Source organism: Nycticebus coucang, chromosome 10 (assembly GCF_027406575.1).
Source record: "Nycticebus coucang isolate mNycCou1 chromosome 10, mNycCou1.pri, whole genome shotgun sequence".
Lineage (NCBI taxonomy): Eukaryota > Metazoa > Chordata > Mammalia > Primates > Lorisidae > Nycticebus > Nycticebus coucang.
The window spans coordinates 44,446,692-44,469,891 of record NC_069789.1 but is presented as its reverse complement, the minus strand read 5'-3'; the positions used below and the strand labels follow the sequence as shown (position 1 = coordinate 44,469,891).

General features: G+C 41.7%; 1 protein-coding gene across 1 annotated transcript in view; it reads right to left on the bottom strand.

Moving 5' to 3' along the window:
• ESRRG (estrogen related receptor gamma) overlaps positions 1-23,200 on the bottom strand; it is a 660,395-nt gene that overhangs the window by 615,452 nt on the left and 21,743 nt on the right. The window lies entirely within an intron of this gene.

Genomic DNA, 23,200 nt, shown 5'->3' with positions numbered 1-23,200 from the left:
TTTCCTGACAAATATTTAGCACCAGGTTTGGCAAATACTTTGCCACTCTTCATCATTAATTACCTATTTAGAGTAGCAGAATGGATTTAGGAATTTTTTTTTCCCTCCAAACCTGTGGTTGACCTTGATTACCATCCATGTTCACTGTTCCTACTGATTCCAAATTCCTAAGCGATGACAGCAGAAGCCGAGGTTGCAAAAACTTAAGCACGGAGCAGAGTGCTGAATCCGAAAAGCAAAACCAATTGAGAGAAAAACTTTTGAACTCATCCAAGATAATCGGCAGCTGCTGAAGGTTTAAAAATAGATTACCTATCTGAGAGGTTGGCTAAGCTTAATGGAAATAGCAAGTAACTTGTTAGGTCTTTTCCCTTTAGAACAGCGGTTCTCAACCTGTGGGTTGCGACCCACAGGAACTGTATTAAAGGGCTGCGGCATTAGGAAGGTTGAGAACCACTGCTTTAGAATCACAGTCCAAGAATCACTAGCAGATTCCACAGGGAAGACATTGCAATTATGCAACAGGACCAAGAAAATCAAAACTGGAGAAGAGGCTGGCTAAAGTAGTCTGGGAGAGTCTGAATACTATCGATTAATGGCCAGATCCCAGAACTTGAACAGTGCCTCCCTGAGAATTAGACATAGCTCCTCTGCCCCCTTTGTTTATCAGTCTCCTTAGAATGCCAGAAGGAGCTGGTGCAGTCTTGTCCTTACCAGAGTCAAACATGATTGGAATGACTCCAAAAGCCCATTCAGAACCCAAGTAGGGATCATCTAAAGATGTCATTGGTAACTTTCCAGTAATTATCCATGAGGCACTCGTTAATATTCAATCTACCAACCTGGTCCCCAGCTTTTTTTACTTATTAACCTCAGAACTGGGACCTCAGAGACCCACCGCAAAGGGAAAGAACCATAAAAATTTGACTAACTTTAATCCCCTGAAATCCAATTTTATTTTTTTCCTTTCAGCAAGTGCCTTCCATGCTATTTGTCACTAGCCCACATGCTGGTCAGTGCAGGCAGCCAAGTGGTTTTCTTCCCCAGAGGTGAAATGTTTGAGCAACTAGCACAGAGTAGAGACTGTGCTCATATTCTCAGGTTTGAATAGATCCTTTCTAAGCCCACATTCTCGAAATCCAACTCTGCCTAAGAACAGCTCTCTGTTGTTTATTCAAGTTCAAACTCCTCAGACTACTTTCAGGTCTTTATTTTCTGGCTACTCTAAATATAACAGTTTATAGTTTAACTTCCCAACCAAAAGCCAAAGGTTATAAAAATGCTTACTGAGGTAGATGGGACCCATAAAAGGCACTGTTCTAAACTTTACTTGTAAATCAAATTAAATCTCCTCCACAATATGGGGGGATTATGATTATCCCCAATTTTACCCAAGGAAATTGAGGCATGGAGAAGTTGAGTGACTTGCCCAAAATTTACAGCTGTGATTCAAATTCAAGTATGTTGACCTCTCACTATCTCTGCTCACCTACCTGCATGTTCAACCTTATTTTCAACTAAGATCATCAAGCCTACTTCAGTCAGGTTGGTCACCCCCCACCCATCTCAGATACCTGTTAATTCCTACTCTGCTGCTAATGCTCAAGCATTCAACAGCCTTCTGCCTCTTCAAATTCTATTTGCTATTCAAATTCTATCCATTGGTCAAGGCGAAGTTCAAATCCTACTGTGCCCAGAAAGCTGTAATGTATTATTCTTGGGTATATTAATAATTCTCTCTGTTTCACAATGTTCACTACTACATTAGGACATCACTGTTCTCTGTTTCTAGGGTTTATATTTTTTTAATCCCTTCTTCACCTCCCAATTCCATCTCTTCTGGTTTGCCTAACAGTGCCAAGTACAACACCAGCTCTCATTAAATAGCTTCTGATGCATTAAGTGACACAAAATTGCCTTTTGAAGACCTAAGAAGCCGCTTTCCAATTTGACAAAAGTTGAAAGTTTTATGGAATAAAATGTTTCCCTTTTTAGCTGAAGAAATTGAAAGCTTAATTTTCCATATTTCAGACAGTCTCTAGAAAACAATCAAGGAAGATCAGTGATGAAAATATTTTATTGAAGAGGCATATTATGATAAGTTAAACTTAACACGGGGGTGGGGAGGGTGAGCAGATCCATCATTTTGGTATTTGGAAAGATACTGCTAACTTAATCACTATGCGCAGAGCTGTAATAAGCCTTTCTCTGCTATATTTTGACTTTTCTGAATGTCAAGAAATTAATTTTTCCTTTTGAAAAGATAAGAAAATAAATAGGGGCCAGTAGTCAGATGTGAGATCTCATCTTGATCTACTACTGGTTGGCTGTGTAATCTCTGCAAATTACTTAACCACTCTGGGCCTCAGTTCTATAATTGCACAAGGAGGAGCTGAACCCATCTCCAAGGACCCTCAGCTCCAAGCTTCTACAAGTCTGAAACAGGATGCGAGAGAGAAAAAGAGACAGCAAAGGCACTTAGCCTGGACTGAGGATGATTTTTGGAGGATATTAAAAAGATGCTGGAGAGCTCAGGTAACTTCAGCACAGCTATGTTTGATTCCTGTGTACAGTTAACGGTAGATCAGAATAAAAAAAATCCATAAAAAATGTTCAAATTTATATTTTCCAAAATTGTCCTTTTTTATCTGAGATAAAATACTAATAACCATGTATACGAGTAGCCTACCATATCAGACAAAATGTCATTAGTCATCATTCATGCATGTCTACAATTTCTTTTTTTTTTTTTTGAAACAGAGTCTCACACTATATAGCCCTTTGTAGAGTGCTGTGGCGTCACAGCTCACAGTAACCTCAAACCCTTGGGCTCAAGTGATTCTCTTGCCTCAGCCTCCCTAGTAGCTGGGATTACAGGCGCCTGCCACAATGCCTGACTATTTTTTGTTGCAGCTGCCATTCTTCTACCTGGCCCGGGCTAGGTGGAACCCACCAGCCTCGGTGTATGTGGCTGGCACCATAAACAGTGTGCTATGGAAGCCGAGCCACCTACAACTTCCTTTCTAACACCATCAAATTGCTGTATAAACCTCATTTGATATGAATGGATCCAACCTCCTTTGCTTGGATATCTTCCACTGACACGTAGCATGAATTAAATCATGAAGAATAGAGATCTATGAACAAACAGACTTCGGGGCTGGAACAAAAATGAGACCTTTTGCGTACGTCCTGATTTTGGCTAACTTTGAGTAAGCTTTTCTCTGTGTTCCTTTCCTGATTTCTCCTTATGTGCCGAATAATTACAACTCACGGACTTTCTCACTAGCTTTTTTTTTTTTTTTTTGTAGAGACAGAGTCTCACTTTATGGCCCTCGGTAGAGTGCCGTGGCCTCACACAGCTCACAGTAACCTCCAACTCATGGGCTTAAGCGATTCTCTTGCCTCAGCCTCCCAAGTAGCTGGGACTACAGGCGCCCGCCACAACGCCCGGCTATTTTCTGGTTGTTTTGCATTTTGGCCGGGGCCGGGTTTGAACCCGCCACCCCTGGTATATGGGGCCGGCGCCTTACTGACTGAGCCACAGGCGCCGCCCTCTCACTAGCTTTTCATTGAGATAAAATGAAACAGCATAAGTGCAAAGGACTCTACCGATACAAAACAAGATATTATTTTGAGATATGATTCATCATACACCCGAGTTGTGTTTCTAAAAAGTTTTATGAAGTTAGTAGAGCATGCACAGACAAGAATTTGGGTCCTGTAGCTGAGAACGCAAGCTCATTTCTACCACGTCTTACTAGTTATAGGATTTCACAAAATCCTGTAGCTAGTTACAGGCAGAATTAGGGTGGCTAACCAAATAAACTTCCCTGTCCACAGTCAACTGTCAAAAGACATTATACGAACTCTGGGAAAGTAGACAACTAATTGCATCCTAATGAGGAACAAATTCATTATAATATTTACTTAGAACTGTGTACCAAGTGTCCCACACGAAAATATGAAAATAAGTATATGTAAAGCAGGTTCCTTAACAAGATGTCATGACAGCAAGGGATCCACGGATGAGTTAAGAAAGTCTTAACCTATAGGAAAATTAAAAGGCCCATAACTTGTATCACATTCTCAGAAGAGTTCCTGACTCCAGAAAGGATGTTAAGAATAGTTATTTTAAAACCGAACTTAAAGAGAATAACACGTTAATTTATGCCAAATATCATGCTGGCTACAACACAGATAGTGTGTAATAATCACCAGGACAATAAAAACCTCAATCATCAAGCAAATTTATTTTCAAGGTATTTTACTTAACTGACATGGGAAAATAGTCCAGCCTTTTGGAAAGATTTGAATACTGGATTAAAATGAGGCTTCTGCTTTTGTTTAAGCTGGCTTGGCAAGTCTCTGTGTTCTAAACAAGGTGGAAATGAGTGGGGGAAACACTTATTTCTTCAGAGAGTACACAATTAGGAGCCAACTGAGGTTGACCAGATGGCAAAGAACTAGGGACGGAGGTGGGGTGATAGCAGTGGGTGGGGAGGAAGAACTGGGGGGATATTTGGCAAGGAATTGGAATAAACAGATCTGAGTGTCTGATTTGGGCAATTAAATTAATAGCAAGACAATAAAGAGGTACAAATAAAGATTATGTTAAGAAAATAACAAGTTTAGTTTGAGATATGTTGGATTTAAAGGCCAGTGGAACAGCCAGATTCCATTGGCCTTGGGAAAAACTTAGAAGACATTTGTGGCTGGAGAAATTTATTTGGGAATCATTAATGAATTGTTAATGGGCTTAAGCTGGTAATAAATGTGGGAAAAAATTATAAATGCAAATGATTTAGGAGAGTCTAAAATAAAATTTCATTTATTTGAATAATGTCTAATTTGCAAAATATGAAATTATATGACACCTAAGTTAAAACAGTATTGGCGATTTTAAATCTTTATGGACACCTCTGTTCATACCAAAAATTTCTAAAAAGAACTATACATCTCAGAGTTTTATTTTACACCTGGGGTTTTCACTTTAAAATTCAATTTTCCATTTGAGATAACACATTCACTGCCTGAGTTTAGAAGGGAGAAAGAGTTTTCCTTGGCAACCAGGTTCAACTGGAAAAAATAATCAAGATGTCACCCGATGCCACAAGTTACTGCGTTCTCAGCTCCGTGGACCTGCCAGTTGCTGAACCAGCAGAGGAAACTCAGCGTCATGGAAAGAACACTAAACTTAGAGTCGGAACATGAGTGTGAATCTCACTTCTGTTTCTAACTGCTTTTTGTGACCCTAGGCAAGTCGTTCAACTTCTAAGAACCTAGATTTGCTCTTTAAAACTGCCCTACCATCCTCTTATAATCGCTGGTAACAATTCTTAAAACACTCACGGATTGCCAAACGGATGGTTTGAGGGAACTCAACCACGCCATCCTGGCTCCTCCAGGATGACACCACCCCTCTCTCCTTCCCCCTGTGACACCGTCGTGTGGTCCAGCTCTCCTTTCTCCCTACTTCCATCAACACACTTACATGATTGTAGTTATACTTCAACTATTGTTAATATGTCTGTCTTTGTTGCTCAATGGTCTTTGCTGCCTTTAGGGTAAAAGATGTTTTCGTTATCTTTTTACTCCAAGTGCCTAGCACACAGTAGGTGCTCCACAAATGCTAAATGAATCAATGATTATCAGGGCAGAACATTTGCCTACATCTGTTCCAATTCTAGGAAAATGCTTTAGATAAATTGGAAAGTGGAAAAGACTAGGCCAGTTTTGCTGCTAGAGGCCATTATTAGATGCCGGTGCTTTGCTCAGAAAGGGTTTCTTTCTGTACTGTGAAACTCCTACATTTACTGTTTACTATGCTACCTTATATGTACAGCTTATAAAGGAATAAAGCCCGTCACCTCCCAACCAAATTTAAGGTTTTTTTTTTTTTTTTTGAGACAATCTTAAGCTGTCCCCCTAGGTAGAGTGCCGTAGCGTCACAGCTCACAGCAACCTCAAACTCTTGGGCCTAAGTGATTCTCTCGTCTCAGTCTCCCAAGTAGCTGGGACTACAGGTGCCCGCCACAACACCCGGCTATTTTTTGGTTGTAGTTGTCATTGTTTGGTAGGCCCATGCTGGATTCGAACCGGCCAGCTCCAGTGTATGTGGCTGACACCCTAGCCGCTGAGCTACAGGCATGGAGCCCAAACTTAAGTTTAAAATGCAAATACTGCCCTCTCTCCAAAAAACATCAAGATTCACTTCATTTGACACTGATACAGAAATACTCAATACCAAGTTTTGCCAGAAAGCCAAGAAACTGGAACGTGAGGAAGGCAGAAGGCACTGTGACCCTGGAGGAGGACTGCACAACCAAATGTCCTGTCTTCACATTTCTGAGGAATTTTCTTAAGCTCTCCATGATCACTTATTTCACCTTCAAAATGGAAATTATGATATTTCAGTATTAAGGTTCCTGGAGTAGAATAATGCCTTGTCAAAATCAGAAGCTGATACTCCGATACTCCAAAGGCAGCAAAGCTTTTGACAATCCCAGTGCTCAAGTCACACTTCATAGCAGTTCCTTGGCAGGTCTGGCAGTAGGACCAGGCAACAGTATTGTCTTAAAATCCCCAAGTGGTTCCAGCATGCACCAAAGTCTGGAGACTACTAGCTAATGTAGGAAAATGGGCCTGTTGCCAGTTAATTTAGCTGATTGTACCCTGATGCTAAGAAGGCCTAAGTTGGGGGTTCTAGTTGAAAACAGAGCAATTCTGAAACAGAATCCCAAACATGGGCCTTCTGAGGCAAGAGGATCACTCGAGCCCAAGTTTGAGGTTGCTGTGAGCTATGACACCAGGGCATTCTATCCAGGGCAACAGTGTGAGACTCTCTCAAAAACAAACAAACAAACAAACAAAAAACAGAGCAATTCTTTACTCTTTCACAGACCCACACTGCTTATTCCTTCTCCTTCCTACCTCCATTGACAAGCTTTTTAAAAATAGACCCAAGACAGAATAACAGTAGGGACTTAGCCCAAATACCAAAAAAAAAGCAAATAAAGAAAGCATATAAAACACCTATATTTATAGTATTTTATCATTTAGAAAGTGCTTTTATATCCTATTTTATTTCATCGTCCCAGCTCTGCCTAGCTGGCATTATTATCATGCCCAAATTATAGCGGATAAAATCAGAAATAAGGGAAGTCCAACTTCATCCAGGGACAAAGTGACAGATTCAAGTCTCGTACTGAGGTCCAGGATTCCAGAAGCAATGTTCCTTTCCTGGGCCTTTCTGCCTCAGAAGCCCCACTGATTATTGGTCAGCAGAAAAATATCCACATTTAAGGAATGATTCAGAGCTATCATCTAGCTCAGTGGTTCTCAACCTTCCTAATCCCGCAGCCCTTTCATACGGCTCCTGTGGGTCACGACTAGTCGAGAACCGCTGACTAGTGCTCTAGTATGTTAGGAAGGAAAAGAGGAAGAAAAGGAGGAAAGGAAATACTGGTAAGTATGTTTGAGTCAAACAGGTCTCTTTCTAGCAAGTCTTTTCAAATTATTTAACAAGCATTATAAATTTCTAAGACTGATTATTTCTAAACTGTTTGAACAGTGAAACCCTTTTCAACTCAGCGTGTCTCCAGACTCACATCCCGAGGAACACCACGCGATATGTGTTGCCATGGTGTTTTCAGCTCCTTCAAGACTTCCTTCAAGAGTCACCCCCTTAGGGAGGGCCCCTCCCCCCAGCCACCCTATTTAAAACTGAAGCATCCTTTTGTTCCCAGCTCAGTCCTTCTCACCTGTTTTTCTGCTTTATCTTTCCCCATTGTCCTTAACACCTTCTGTTACCCTTCATAATTTAATTATTTATTTTGTTTTCCGTCAGCCTCATCCTCCTTGAGCAGGGCATTTTCCAGTTATTTGTTCCTTTCACAATGATATCTCCAGCACCTAGAAAAGCAGTTGGCACAGAGTAGGTGTTCAATAAATATGTGATAAAGGAAGGAATGGCTGGCCAACGAGAAGCGTGCCATGAAAGAAATGCACAGGAAGGCATCTTCTCCACAGTTAGGTCCCCTTTAAAAAGTACCTTTTTCTGGCTTGGCGCCTGTGGCTCAAGCGGCTAGGGCGCCAGCCACATACACCTGAGCTGACGGGTTCGAATCCGGCCCGGGCCCGTCAAACGGCAATGACAGCTGCAACCAAAAAATAGCTGGGCATTGTGGCGGGTGCCATGGCAGGCGCCGGTGGTCCCAGCTACTTGGGAGGCGCAGGCAGGAAAATTGCTTGAGCCTAGGAGTTGGAGGTTGCTGTGAGCTGTGATGCCACAGCACTCTACCCAGGGTGACAGCTTGAGGCTCTGTCTCAAAAAAAAAAAAAAAAAAAGTACCTTTTCCAATTCTTGTTATCGCTCACAATGATCTAATGAAGTGGATACGATCCCTATCTTACAGAAAAATAAGGTGAAAATTACAGTGATTAGACCTGTAAGCAGAGCAAAAGTTGGTTAAGCAAAAATATTATTAAACTGAAATTGATTCTTTTTAATTTTCTATGTAATTATTGTAGGATAAAGCATATGGGGTGGATGTTTTCAACAGTGTCTGTGAAACCTAATATAAATGTGCACAGCCATGGAACATACCAGGCCTAAAGGATTAACCCAGGAAACTATACAATTTCTAGCCACCAAAAACAGACCAGGCTGGGATATAAAAAAAAACTCCAGAAGATCCCTGGTATAAAAATGTTAATCGCTGCCTGGATTCAGGTTCTGCATAGGTGAAATCACAACTGAGAAAGGTTGTCTAGCATGCTAACAGAAGTCAGCCGGTAGCACAGGGGTTAGCTGGATCCTCCCCACCAGTTTATAAGGGCTCCATTAGAAAATAGCAAAGCTTTGCATCAACTGAAGCTTTTCTTTGTAAAGATCAAAGTGCTGGGAACAATTCAAACGTAAGGAGGGATATGACGGTCCATCAAGATTGGAAAATGACGCAATTAACCAATTCCTCTCCAAACACAGAGTGCAAAAATGAAATGGAGAAGACGGTAATAATGTTGGACAGATGCGCTCTTCTGTTTTCCTTTTTATCCAGAAAAACCACATTTGTGAAATGAACGCTTTTAGTAATGAAACTGGTATTTATTAAACACACCAGAAACTACAAATCCAAATAAGCATTTCCCTTCAAAATAGTCACTTGGGGAGGCTATGTAATTACCTCAGTGATCCTGTGATTGCTCTGAACATTTTGGGAATTCCTCTTTTAAAATCACCTTGATAGCAGGTTTAGGCCTCATAGAGAAAACCAGTATCAGTTTTTTATGGCAGTACTTTATGTAACAAAAATACAACATTCCAATCCATGAAAATTTGGTCAGTGTGGGTCACAGAGTAGCTGCTCATCAGAGTGTCTTAGGCACTTACTAAAGACACAGCATGCCAGGCCGACCCCAGTACTCTGCAGAAAGTCAGGACTGGGAATTGGGAGAGGTTTTTGAACAATCACCCCAGGGGATAATGGTGCATCCAGTATTCTTTGTGAGCTGTGGGTTAGAGTGACTTGCTGCTAGGACCGAGTTGGGGTCTGAACCCTATCCTGAGCCAGTTAGTCATCCTTTATGTTCTGTCTGCAAAGCCTGAACCTCTAACATCCAATCATTCCTTCATTCACACGCACCACTATTCCACACACACATCTTCTTCTGCCCAACCTCATGACTTCAACCATTTTTTTTTTTTGAGACAGAGCCTCAAGGTATCGCCTTTTGGGTAGAGTATCACAACAACCTCCAACTCCTGGGTTTAAGTGATTCTCTTGTCTTAGCCTCCCGAGTAGCTGGGACTACAGGCGCCCGCCACAACACCCAGCTATTTTTTTATTGTAGTTGTCATTGTTTGGCACCCTGGGCCGGATTTGAACCCACCAGCTCTGGTGTATGTGGCTGCTGCCTTAGCCACCACCAACTTCAACCTTTTGTTTGGATGCCATCCAAAAAAGAATAAAGAGCATAGGCTCCAGGATAAAACTGCCTGAAGTCAAACCCTTACTGACCACTTGACCTATAGGGTCATGCAGTGCCCAAACCACATTTATCTCAGATTCTTTCTCCTACCTCACCCTACCTCCCACACCAACAAACACACACCCATAAGCACATTCATTTAGTAATAAAATCATGTGTACCTTGGCGGTTTTTCTTTCCATTCTTGTGCACGTGTGTGTGTGTTAAAATAACGTTTAAGTCATTACTACATACCAAGTCTAACAAATACATATTAATTAATTCATATAAATCTCACAACCACCTTATGAATTAGGTGCTGTTATTATACCCATTTTGAATACGTAAATACTGAGGCACAAAGAGGTTAGGGAACATTCTGGGAATTACTTAGCAAGTAATTCTAGGAACTGAATGGAGCGTCAGCCCTGGCTGTGTGGCCCAGAGCTATGCTCCTCCCCAGCACACAGTGCTGCTCCAATATCTCTAAAATAATCATAATTAGTATTATTGAATTCTCAGTATGACATACTTTCACAAGAATCCCGTGATATAAATCCTGTTAAAACTCCTCTTTTATAGATGAGGAAACTGCGTTGCCACTTCTCAGTTTGGGGTCTCCATTGTGAAGTACCTTGGCTACTGAGATCACCTCCCAAGTCTTCTCTGCACCTTGCAGTTAGTTTTTCCAGTGACTTCACACACAAAATTCTGAACAGCCTTCCCAAAGTTCAGTTCTTTTCTTCCATTTATTAACGTACATTTATTAAAAGCCAACTATATTCCAAGAAATGTTTTTCTAAACCATTATTCACACATCCAATCTAAATTTGACATGGCCCTAGCCTACAAGAAGCTCTACCTCTTTGGGAGAGATTGTCACATAAACAGATAATTTCTATAAATTATAATATGTACCCTGTAGAAGAATACAGAAAAGGGCGTCTAACAGGGCACGGGGAGGTGGGGCGAGTGGTGGAAGAATGCTGAACCTAAGCATAGAGGCATACAGATCGGCCCAGCCGGTGGGGAGAGAAAAGGAGAAGAAAGGAGGAAGGGCCTGCTTGGCAGAGAAAGAAATAGGAGCAAATGCACAGAGATGGCTGTGAGTAGGACACTGTAAATAATTCTATGTCAAAGAGTTCCCTTATTCTATGTCAAAGGGGTCTAGGGACTCAATCTGGAAGGCTTTGATAAGACCTTTATCTTATTGTTATTATTATTATTATTATTTTGTTGTCCATGGTAGAGTCTCACTTTGTTGCCCATGGTAGAGTGCCGTGGTATCACAGCTCACAGCAACCTCAAACTCTCAGGCTCAAGTGATACTCCAGTCTCAGCCTCCCAAATAGCTGGGACTATAGGTGCCCCCCACAACCAGTGGCTATTTTTAGAGATGGGGTCTTGCTCTGGCTCAGGCTGCGCTCGAACCTGTGAGCTCAGCAATCCAAACCACTTCAGCCTCCCAGAGTGCTTGATTACAGGCATGAGCCACCGTACCGGCCTTGGAACTTTATCTTAAAGCTTGGGTTATAAAATGCACTTTTAGGGTGGCACCTGAGGCTCAAAGGAGTAGGGCGCTGGCCCCATTATGTCGGAGGTGGCAGGTTCAAACACAGCCCTGGCCAAAAAAGCACTTTTAAAAATATGTTTATTCGAGCTTGCTCAAAGGGAGTGGAAGTTGATTGAGAGTGTAGAAACTGTTGCCTCCTTCCCTGGTCAACCTCGGCACTACCACTGTATTGCTGGAGTATGAAGTGTGAGGCATCATGGAGTCTGAGCTCCATGTTGCAATGGGCAGCAGGGAAGAGATTTGTAAAATGGAAGGACATGATTTTATTTATGTCAAAAAATAGATTACTCATGGCTCAGTGCCTGTAGCTCAAGTGGCTAGGGCGCCTGCCACACACACCAGAGCTGGCGGGTTCGAATCCAGCCTGGGCCCGCCAACAACAATGACAACTACAACCAAAAAAAAAAAAATAGCCTGGCGTTGTGGCGGGCATCTGTAATCCCAGCTACTCGGGAGGCTGAGGCAAAAGAATCGCTTAAGCCCAAGAGTTGGAGGTTGCTGTGAGCTTTGATGCCATAGCACTCTACCCAGGGTGACAGCTCGAGACTCTGTCTCAAAAAAAAAAAAAATAGATTACTCAGATGACTAATGTCACTCCCAGCCTCACAACTCACAATCCTAAAGTGCCTTCCTCGTGGCTAAAGGAGGTTCCACCTCTTCAGCTTTCCAAAATGGAAAACGAAGAATAAAGGCCCCGAGATGCTAGCATCTTTACTTTGTTCAAGAAACAGCAAGTAGACCTGGGGGTCTGAAGTAGAATCTAAGATGGGAAGAGATCAGAGAGTCAGGAGCGGTCAGCGGGTTTTGAAGGGAGAAGCAACCTGATCTGACTTACTGGAGAAAGAACCACTGTTTGCTCTGACATTTGCTAACACGTAAAAATACATTACAAGTTTTCCTATGACAGAGCACCATACCCAAAACATCCTCTAGCAGATCCTTTCACATACTTACCACAGTCAAAGATGGAGCTATGTTTTGAGTCTCCAGGAACCCCTGTTGACATGCTAGCGTGGACAGAGCCTGGATGAGCTTCTGGAGCACAATGCCAGTACCTACTGATTGCTTAATCCATTGGTGAAGGCTCTGAAGGCTACCATTTAAAACACGAGTGAAAGGGGAGAACAGTAGACAGCAAGCTACCATCAACTTGCACTCAACAGGGTAAAGTGGGAAAACTCACAGAGCCTGGATTCAGAAAACCTGGCTCCAGCATTTACCAGCTGAGTGGCCTTGGGTAATTCAACTATCTGAGCCTCAGTTGTTCAGTGGAGTTTATTCCTGCCTCAGTGTTGAGAAGGGAGAGATAAGCTGGACTAACTGGCCCTTTGTAAATGATGATGGGGCACGTTAGAGTCAGATAACATCTTGTGAGCTGATGGGTCCCCAGGCAAGGCCGGGAAGACACAACTGAAATGTGGACAGGACAGTGTCCTGTGCAGCAAGAGCTAGGTGGCACAGGGCACTGGGCTTCAAGAGGGAGAGCCAGGAGAAAACAGTGACATTATCATGTGAGGATAAGCCACAGTTCATATTTCACATCTAATATTTGGAATTTCACAACAAAAAATTTGACCTTTTGAGTAAACATGAGTTAATTGTATTTTGTTCAAATTCAGCTGGATAATTATTAAAATAAGTGAAATATTCCATCTAGTTCCTGCTCCCTGTGACTTTCTTAGTACCCAAAAGGACCCCATTAGACCCATATGTAAATTCGGCTCTATACTAAATGTGATACCGGATATGCCCAGGACTATCCTAGTCAGGGCCATACAAGAAGGCTAATAATACCATGTCATTATCAGCATTTTTCTGCTCCTGTGCTGACTAGTATCCTAACTCCAGTAACTAAACTCCTTATTTCTATAAGTGAACCCCCAATTTTCTCAAGGCATAACTCTAACAATCACTTTTAAAAACACAGTTATCGTATGTTAGTGTGGTACAGGCATGTGCTAAGTGTTTCATTATTTTTAACATCATAATAATCCTACAAGGCAGGCACTATCTCATGTAAAAGACTTTATGGAGGCTGGAGTTTAGAAATACTAAATAACTTGGCCTGGGACACATTAATAAGCAGCTAGGTCAGGATTTGAACTGCACTGTTCATCTCCCCAGCTTTAGTCGGAATGATCTGGGTGCTCAAACTTGGCCCTGAATGCCCATCCTGTGCATGACTCTTCTTTAAAGCCTGGGGTCTGCCTGTCTTTTTGGATCACTGCCAAGTCATCTCCCCTGGACTCCCTGGCTGGCTGGCATAGCCGCCCCCCTTCCATTTGCTGGACTTCCTTGATGCTGACTCCTGCAGGAGCACCTGCCTGTCTCCATGGTAACAGATTCTGCACACTATTTCCTACTTAGATCTTCCTCCCCCAACCTGCACATGGACGATCAGCCTAGCACTTGCCCCAGCCTAGTAACCGCCTCTAAGTCGCAAGTCTCAGTTTTTTCCAGCTTGTGATTTCCAAGCATCTGAAGTCATTGGTTGTATGAAGTTAGAGTCCCATAAGGGGAAATGTTAGAGGTCATAACATAGATACCTATACATATATTCACCTTCACCCTGTTTCACTTCCTAAATAAACAGCATAAACCCCAAAACTGTATTATCATTTTAAGAACTAAATCAGAGTGACTGGATCAGACTGAGGTGAATGCAGTTGTGTGTGTAGAAGTTAAACATGAATGCAACATCCCCACACTGGCGACCCAAATGCTACATTTCATTGGGTGAGTAAGAAATTCACCCTTCCTTCCAAAGATGAAAAGATAATAATAATGAAGTCTGAAGCTTAAAGGCAGATGCCTTTAAATGCAATTGTCTCTGAGCAGTAGATTTTAAACACTTTTCAAGGAAGGGAATCGTTGTCAATCGAGATTGGCTGGGTTGTAAAAGATGTTGATGGCTTTCCTTTCAGAACTGGATGTAAACGAAGAAGAAAAGTTTAGAATTATCTAGGATAAAGAGCTTCACTCATCAGAGGGGCTTTTTGAAACAAAAATTCCCTTAGCAATCTTCTTGGTAACATCACCTATCCCGTTCTAAGCTGTGTAGCCAACCTCAAGTTTTGCTGATAAGGGGATACTCAGCTTTGAATTTCGTTCCCCTCCCCTTGTCACTGAACTGTCTCCAGCATTTTGCCTGTAACCTTGACGATTTCCTCTCCCAATTTATTTTGAATCGTGCCAAACTCACTCCTGTCACTCTAAAGTAGCAAGGGTGTAGAAGTTCTTCAGTCAGATTCAGTCACTCGGATTTCTATAATGGTAATTACACAATTTCAAGGTTTATGTTGTTTATCTAGAAAGTGAAATTGGGTGAGGATGAATTTTTTTTATTAGTATCTGTGTGATGACCTCTAACATTTCCCTTCAGAAGAGTCTAAGGTCACACAGCCAACAGTTTGACATGCTTGGAAATGATGGGAATTCTTCAAACAATATATTCTCCTTAATTTTGTACTTTTACCATATTCCCATATACTTAATGGTGATCCAGAAGTCGTCCTCCCATCTCTCTCTCCCTTAGTCTACCACCACCCACCTGACACAGAAAAGATTTTAAACTGGTGCAATTAAGACAGTTTCCACAGATCTGGTTGTATGATTAGACTGCCCTTTTTCCATACATTAATCTATTTTGCAAGCTAAGCAGAGATATTACAGGAGAACTCAAACTTTGGCTAATCTCAATATCCTCTGGCTGGTGTTAATTGTCTGACTCCTAAAACTTGGCGGGAAAACATAAGTGAAATTTTCCATTCTGTTTTATATCAGAAAAATTAAAGATAAGCCAAAAACAGTACTTCAAGTCTCTTCTTCCTCAGAACACTCAGAATACTTGGTAAGATCCCCTTTTTAATGTCTACGAGATTCTGCATGACTCACCAGTTTAGCTCACATTAATTTGTATTAGTGGTGACATTACCCAGCGTTCAAACTACAGTCATAATTCACTCATGGATGAATCAAATGTCAAAGATTCCTGTGTGATTTCTAGTTATGTCCTTTTGCTTGGAAGCTAAAAGTTCTATATTGCACTTTTTTCCCCCTTGGGGTTAGTTTAGAAAGTTTGTTTTATTAGGCAACAGAAATAGGAAAAGGTTCCAGTTCTTCTTAATAGTTACATTTAAATGCATGTATAAACATTTCATTGTAGGTAGTTGGGACTGAAAGTTCACAAGGAAGTTACCTTATTAGATATATGGTCTGTTTCTGGGACCAAAAGTAATGCTGAAATGTATGAAAAACTCTCCTAAAATTCAGTCTGAGCTACTTATGCACAAGGGCCATAGGATTGGACTTCATGTAATTATTTAAGATTTTATGAAGTGTTTTCCATCTTTCTTATGCTTGGAAATAGATTTTATGACTGCTGAGTCAGAGCCAAAAAAAAATAATTTTAAGCCATAAAATACAACCTTTTCCTTTGGCTGTGGAAATTTATATGTACATTAATATATGTGCATATATAGATAAAAATATTCATAAACAGAGTGGCCCTTTTGAGAGGAACTCTAAAGCATGTCTTTCCTAACTCTGATGATATTACTGCTATGCTTAAAAACAAATCAATACCTACCCATAACCCACCAAATTAAAAACCAATAGCTTAAAGAGGTATTCAAGTCTCTGCACGCTTTTCTTTTAAAATTTTTCTGCTTTTTCTCCTAATTTTTTTACCACACAAACCCCTCACCTAGTCAAAAAAAGACTAGATATAGTTGTTACTATGTCTAAATCTTTGATTCTCTCTCCAACCATACTTGCTTGTTTATGTTCTGACCTGAACTGGATGAAGTTTCTAGCAGTTCTGGATATATCATCAAAGAACCTGAGAGATAGCAAATGGTCTCCATTTTTAATGGTGGTGGAGGCAGATATTCTAACTTAAGTACTTTCTTAAACCACACATTTCCCCCCTGCCTTGATGGGTAAAGGGAGGTTGCCTCTTCCACCCTACCCATCTCAGCTTTCATAGCCAAGGGAGGCAGGTACTCTAGATGGGAAGAAAGCTCAAGGCATCCAATGTTCAAGATAAATTTGGGGAATGAGAGAGGTAAAGGTGGCAAAGTTACCAAAATAACAAGAGAGGCTACTGACAAAACAGTCACAGTCCATGAATAGCTTCGATGTTTAGTGAATGCTGAGAGATTTTAATTTCTGTCTTCCAGAACACACCATATTCTTAAAAGGTCTTTAAGTCAGGTAGCTTAGTCTTGACTTTTTCTTAAGAGACGAGTCTTCACTTTGTGCCACAATCATAGCTCACTGCAGCCTACAGGTGTATGCCACCATGCCTGGCTAATTTTTTCTTCCAGCTTTTTAACAGACTGGGTGGCTATGCTATTGAAGCCAGTCTTGAACTTCTGGCCTTAAACTATCCTCCCATCTCAACCTCCCTAGTCTCTGGGATTCCAGGCACAAGCCACTATGCCTGGTTCTACCCTGACCTTTTCAAGGGGCAAATCATCCCTGTTCATTTAGTTTTTAATTCTAAGCCATCCATGGCATCCAGTTTACTATGTTACTCACTAGAACACTTTTCGTTTCTTTACTTTTCTTTTTTTTTTTTGAGACAGAGCCTCAAGCTATTGCCCTGGGTAGAGTGCTGTGACATTACAGCTCACAGCAACCTCCAACTCCTGGGCTGAAGCAATTGTCTTGCCTCTGCCTCCCAAGTAGCTGGGACTATAGGCGCCCGCCACAACACCCAGCTATTTTTTGGTTGCAGCCATCATTGTTGTTTGGCGGGCCCAGGCTGGATTCGAACCTGCTGGCTCAGGTGTATGTGGCTGGCACCTTAGCTGCTTGAGCCACAGGCATCGAGCCTAGAACACTGCTCAAGGCCACATCAGTGGGGTTGCAGACACCACACACATGGCACTCAAGCTGCCAACTCCACCTAGCCTCTAAATCCATTGCTGATTAACCATGGTGCCCTTTCATGCAAGTGCCAGGCTTGGCCTCAGGATCATTCTAAGCACAGCCTTGTGAAATGTAACTAGTTAATCGGGGTGAGCTGAAACAACTATACCCTGCCTGTGCTGTGGTAGAACATCCAAATCACCTAAAATTGTTTTGGCTTCCAAAATCTGACTACTTCTCATCCCTTTATCATCTTGACTCCCAGAACTTCGACTCACTCACATCCATAGCAAACCACTGCCTGTCTACCTTTTTCAATCTCCTCCTCTACACCTGGCTTATTATGCTATCAAAGCCAGGGAGTCGCTGGCTTTGATTTTCACTGTAATTTCTCCGTTTCCAAGCCATTGCATGCATGTGATCTTGAATTTTACCCATGCAACTCCTGGTTTCAGTTCTCTGCTTGTTAAGGTCAGCCCTGCTTCTCCCACCTCAGTCTTTTCATGAATGCCACTTGGCATTAGAGGCCAAACGTCCAAGTTCTCTGGCCAATTCCTCATTTTTTTATTGTTCTTCACATGTGCAGCCAAATAAGAAAGCATCCTAAGGATGTGACCCTAGGTAAAAGACAGAATAGAGGTCAGTCCCTGGGGACCAAGAGCAAAAGATGTCGCAAGGACTGACTGCCATCTGAGGCTCACTGAAGTTGCCTGGATCCTTCCTACCACCCCCTCCAACACACACTTGGGAGTCATTAAGTCTCCACAGCAGACACACGTTCAGGTGCCAGCGTACCTCCCCCACCCATGGGAGGTGACCACACCAGCCCTCTGCCCCAGCCCTCTCAGCATCCAGCTCACCAAAGCAAAAGGTCAGCATGTTGATGCTCCACTGTTCAAAGGTCACTGGGTCCTGCTGGAGACTGTAAAACAGGCTGGACTGTCCAGTTGGGGTTAACAAATGGGCCATTCTGACAGGGATTCACATAATTCCAAAATTTATAGACTGATTAGCCCATGGCATTCAAAATGATGAGAACAATAGGAATGAGCCAAAGAAGAAAGTCATCCTCAAAAAGTTTGCAAGATTTCATAAACTTCAGAAATTTTCAGGGCAAAAGGGTTTTTGCAAGAAGATTTATCTAGACTGAAAATCTTTATGTCTCTCCCTTGTGGAACCACAGAGTCCCCTCATCCGTTTCCCAAATGTTTGGGTGCTGGCTCTCAGTAAGGACTATGTCACCAACATCTCCCTGGGAACAGAGTAGGTTGGGAGGGCTCTGAGAATCACTGTAGAAAATGAAAGACGACCACAAATCATGTGTTCCTTCTCACATCGAGAGGACAATGGCTCCGCTGATTGAATAGGAGCTATTAGAATTCAGCAAAGTGACATATTCTGGGACTGCCATAGCTAAATAAATCTTAAGAAACTTTACAGATCCCTCTGGCCTCTTAAAATACTCCCAGAACATTTCCTCTATGAATCCAGCCACCATGCTGTGAGAAGACCATACCACAGGGAGAAGCCACATGGAGGCGCTCAGGTCAGCAGCCCCACCTGGACTCACACACAATGGCCAGCGCGTGAGTGACCCATGTGGACATCCAGCCCATTCAAGTCTTCACATAACTACAACCCTACCTATCCAACATGTGCCTCCAACTGCAGAAGAGAACCCAAGTGACAACTGTCCAGCCAAGCTCTTCCCAAATTCCTGATCCACAAAACCTGAGCAAAATGGAATGGTTATTTAAAGCCACTAAATTTTATGGTGAGTTTTCACATAGCAGTAAAAGTAGAGGGAAATTTTTTATAGAAGAGAATTCTGTCATAAAAACCTAAAACATGTGGCACTGGTTTGGAGACCAAGTGGCAGGCACTAGATCTTAGAAGCTCGAGGAGATGGTTATGAAAGCTGGAAAAGCTCAAGGAGATGAAAACTTGAAAGAGGAAAATGTATCGGGGCCTGGAGAAAAGGCCACCTGAATTAAACACTGACAGACAGTTAGCAAAACTATTGCCTACAGTGACGTGGAAAATCGAAGAGCCAGAGACCTAAGGATCTTGAAGCTAACTAAGATTTCCAGGCAGAACGCTGAAAGTGCTTTTTGTAGCTGCCTTTAATAAAATTCAAGAAGAGAGGAATGGATTAAAGGAAAGACTGTTTTAAAAAAAAATTAGCAGAATTTAAAGGAATTACAAGGGATCTAGGATTTACTGAGTTTCAAAATAAACTGTTTCTCATTTCCAGCCTCTCTCAAAAAGGATTTTCAAAGTAAAAAAAGAGTTAATTACTCCAGGATAAAGATCAAATCCAGGGTGTTTGTTAAGAACTTAGAAAGATTTAAAGGGGTGCCCCACAGAATCTTTCAGCCACACAAAAGGCTTTCTGAGGATCTAAGAGCAAGCTTCATAGACCCTCTTCTAAGCATCTGAACTACATTATTCTACAACAGCCTCATTCAGGGCTCCAAACAGAGAAGGCCGTATCTTGCAGAGATATACAGGGGAAGAATTTACTAACAGAGTAAATGCCAGTAAGTTATGGGAAACCCATAAATGTTTTAAGAGAATTGTATTAATAGAAGAGTGCCCATTTAGACCAAAAGGGACAGAGATACATGTAGTATAAAAAGTAGAAAATGAAAAGGGACTTTAAACTCCCATTCTTCTGCCAACAGGAAACAGACTGAGAAAGCTACTCAGTTGCAAACAAGAACTTTTTTTTTTTTCCTTAAGGAAAATTCAAAGGTGGAACCAATAGATCAGAGGGGAGAGATAAGAGCCTTGGAGAATCATTCCAAGACAAGACTGGGCATAATCACCAAACTAGCAACAGGTAGCCGCTTGATTTCAGAATTGTTATGGATCAGTCCCCCATTTTGTGAATGGGAGTGTTTATAATAGTTATTTCATCTTCGTACCACAACCATGTTATATTGAGAGGGGGTGAGGTAGATAGCTTGCTTGCCTTCAGATTAACTGGACCTGATTTAGATGACAAAATCCTCAACTTACACCAAGGCTACAATGGGAAAAGACCTGGGGATTTGGGAGGGAGTAGTTTTCATTTTGGAACAACATATATATACACATTGTTTTATATATATATATATATATATATATACACACACACACACACATATGTATTTATTGTAGTTTTTGGCCGGTGCTGGGTTTGAACCCACCACCTCCAGCATATGGGGCTGGTGCCCTACCCCTTTGAGCCACAGGTGCTGCCCTATACATATATATTTTTATATATATATACATACACACACACACATATATATATGTAATTTGTTATCAGAGGGGAAATTGTAGTAGATTAAAGATATCTACAAATTCCTTGCTACTCCACCCTTTAATTTGGACTGGGAGAGATTTGGGTCTTTCCTTATACCACACCATAAAAAGTTAAAAATTGTTATTTTTTGAAGTTTAATGCTAGTTTGACATACAAAATTGTAAATAAGTACTAGGTAATAGAAAACAACCAAGACACCCTCCCCTCTCCCCCCCAAAAAAGTCATTGAGTGAAGCATCCCCCTTGCTCGGGACCAAGGAGTGGTATCAGGAAGCCCCAGGCACTTTCTGAGCTGTGTTATCTTCCCTCCCACCCCTGATCTGGATACAGAAGGTAATTCCGACCTGTTGGCCAGCAAGACTTTACATTCTTGCTGCACAGAAATGTAGGCAAAGCTGACCGAGTTTAGTTTTAAAAGAATTACAAAGGATCTACGTGCCTAATTACAGCTACGCTCTAACGTTCGAGCAAAACAGAGTGGGCAACTTCCGACTTACTGGATACACCATCAAGTGCTTTTTCATTTCACAGATGATAAAGCACATACGTATTAGTACTTAAATCCAACCTATCTACAACTTTTCAAGAATGATTTTACTCTACAGAATGAGGTACACTTGTTGCTTGTGCAGGATGGTCCAAGAAGTTTTGTATTAATAGTTAACTGTGCCTTCTCTTGGAGGGTATGTTGCTGCATGTGGGGAGTGGGCAGCATGAGGGGGCCTCTTTGTGGGACATCGTGTGCCTTCACAATGCTACTCACCCTTCAAGGACCCCTTCCTTCCGCTTTTAGGAAAAACATGGCCAGATATCCATTGTACCTGCGTTAAAATTCTCCACTTGGGGGAAAGTCAGTTTAGAGTGCAAGCATTTTGAGATTCTTCTACCAGGCTGAATAACTTGGAGAAAATATATTTATCTTTCTTCTTTGGATCTCCAGAACATGTAACAGTGCACGTGAAGCTCAATAATGCCATTTGACATGAAAGGAATATAACCTTCTTTCCATGAGTCTGTGCGATGGGTCTATGCATGCTCCAGAACAGCCTCTCCCTATCTAGCCCAACCGGCTGGTTTTAACCTGATAGGAAGTCCAGTTCTTCAAAATGTGCCCTACAGGTGCCCTACGTGATCTGTGAACATCCCACCCACCCCAAACCTCAGCCTCACCGTCTTTGCTCAGACACGTAAGTAGGTTCCTCCCCGTGCTGCTGGGTAACCCCGTTCCCTCTGTATGAAGTGCAGTCACCTAAGACTTCCATGAGGTTGGCGTTCTGCTTTCCTTCAGTTCTGCATTCAAAATTCCCCTTCTCACAGACGCTTTAGATCTGACTACCTAATTTCACCCTCCCAAACATTTCTCTTCCTGTTTCTTTTCTTCACAGCACGTGCCATGTGCCAATTCCTTTATCTATCTATCTATTCCTGTCTCTATCTATCTATCCCTTTTGCTCACCGACTCTCCCTCCACTAGAACACAAGCTACAGGAGCCCACAAACTTGGGTCTGTTTTATTACTCAGCACCCAGAACAGTGCCTGACACTTGATAACTACTCAATATAAAGCTGATGAATAAAAGAACAAAATTCATGAATAATTTTACAGCAGCATTTCTTCCAATCTGTAGACTAGCAGCTCTGAGACTATTTCTCAGTGATGATTTTTGTTAAAACTGGATGAAGAGGAACGAAAACGCTGAAGAAAAGATTTATTAATGTATGTTTTTTCCAAGCTCCGGATCACATACTCTACTTGTTAAAATGTCTGGATTCTACGTAGGCATTATAGAGAAAATAGACTGAGATAGGCACTTTTCCATTTTCTGTATATAAATATATTAATTATCTTGAGAGGAATGTGTAAAGCCATCACCAGGGATAACAGTGATTGCTCGTGGGCCCTAACTCTGGCTGTCATCTCATTGGCAAGTTCCCAAATAGAATATAATGATTTGCTACTAACTCACCCCAAACTAATAAAATATAAGTGTTTCCTGATGTGCTTAAAGAAGTGAACTCCTGTAGTATCTATTCGACTAAGAGGCATTGTTTTATCAACATGTTGAATGTTTTGACTGTAATGATGCCCGCTTGAAATGTAAAATGGTAACAGGAAGAATAAACACTGTGTTTTACAAATTCACAGGCAAAGAAATTCACGGTAACCTCTCAGGGTTTTAACACCCTTACTGTCTGCATATTCTTACATTAGTCTAACTTCGACATTTCCTGTTATAATTTTGAGATCGTTAATGAAAGGCAGAAAATAACAGACGTCAGTCTTCCTGTTACCAAGAATGTGGCAACCAAGATGCTTTCTGCTTACAAAGACAGGGCAGCCCTAGCCAGAGCTCTGTTCTTCTCCCACGGCCGGGCTGCCTGCCCTCTTCTGTTCACTTTCCTTCCCCACTGTTCACTTTCTCTCCCTACATCAGCCAACTGAGTTGGGATATAGTGTTGACAAGAGTCTC